Raw genomic sequence first — 1,041 nt, forward strand, 5'->3', positions numbered from 1 at the left:
ATTGGTCCGATTTCCCAGTTCCGCCCCTGGATGACGCGCCTGCCACCCAATAGCCTCGGACAGTAGCGCATTGCTTGCCTCTGATTGGATGGGGGACGCGCAGGTCAGAAGGGAAGGCCGACACGCGGCTCCTGTGCGCGCCCAGCTGAGCGACCTCGCGTGGAGAGGAGGGGATTATGCGGATACGCGGCAGGTGGGAGGATTCATTCATTCATTGGGTTGAGCCTCCTCTTCCCTGCCAGCTCGAGGATTAGCTGCTCTTGTTGTTATTACTATTGCTTGTATCGATGTTACTTGTAATTTATTAGTTATTTATTAAAACATATATCCTATGCTTCCTCCGCCCAAAAGGAGCCCAGGGTGGCAGACAACAAGTGACAAAACAATAAAAGCGTATTAAAAGCAAAGATCCTCCTGCCTAGTAAACATCGCAAGACGTCACCCTAAGAGTCGGAAACAACTCGCGGGGACACCTTTACCTTTTTTTAAAAGCGAAACATCTCGGACACCTGGATCCTGCAAGATGAAGAGGAGGAGGGGGGGCATGCAATACAGAGGAAAGAACGCAAGCAAAACTGATGCAAATATTTTTTGAGCCGAGACTGTTCTTTGAGCAGTCTCTCTTCCTCTTCTGTTGTTGGAGGAAATGCGAAAGTGAGTGGAGTCATACACAATTGCTCCTAAACTTTCCTCTACCACGTAATGTTAAATTCATAGGGTTTTATCTTGTATTTCTATGTTGTAAGCTGGTTTGGTGTTTTATTTTTAATTAATAGGCGTTCTTTAGCATTTTTATAAATAAATACATCTTAAATGCATCTTAACAGCTATTCCAATATAGATGCAGACTGGGATAAAGGTAGCTTCTTAAAAGGGTTGGTGAATATTTTATGTAAACTGCTTTAAGGGTTTTTTAAAGTGGTATGTAATAAATAAATTGTTGTTTTTGTTGTTTGGTGTGTTATCCACCTTTCACTCTAGGTCCCAGGGCAGGTCACAATAATTTAAAATACAAAGTTAAAAGCAGTTTAAAACGAACTG

This window comes from Rhineura floridana, chromosome 15 (genome assembly GCF_030035675.1).
Source record: "Rhineura floridana isolate rRhiFlo1 chromosome 15, rRhiFlo1.hap2, whole genome shotgun sequence".
In the NCBI taxonomy this organism is placed as follows: Eukaryota; Metazoa; Chordata; class Lepidosauria; order Squamata; family Rhineuridae; genus Rhineura; species Rhineura floridana.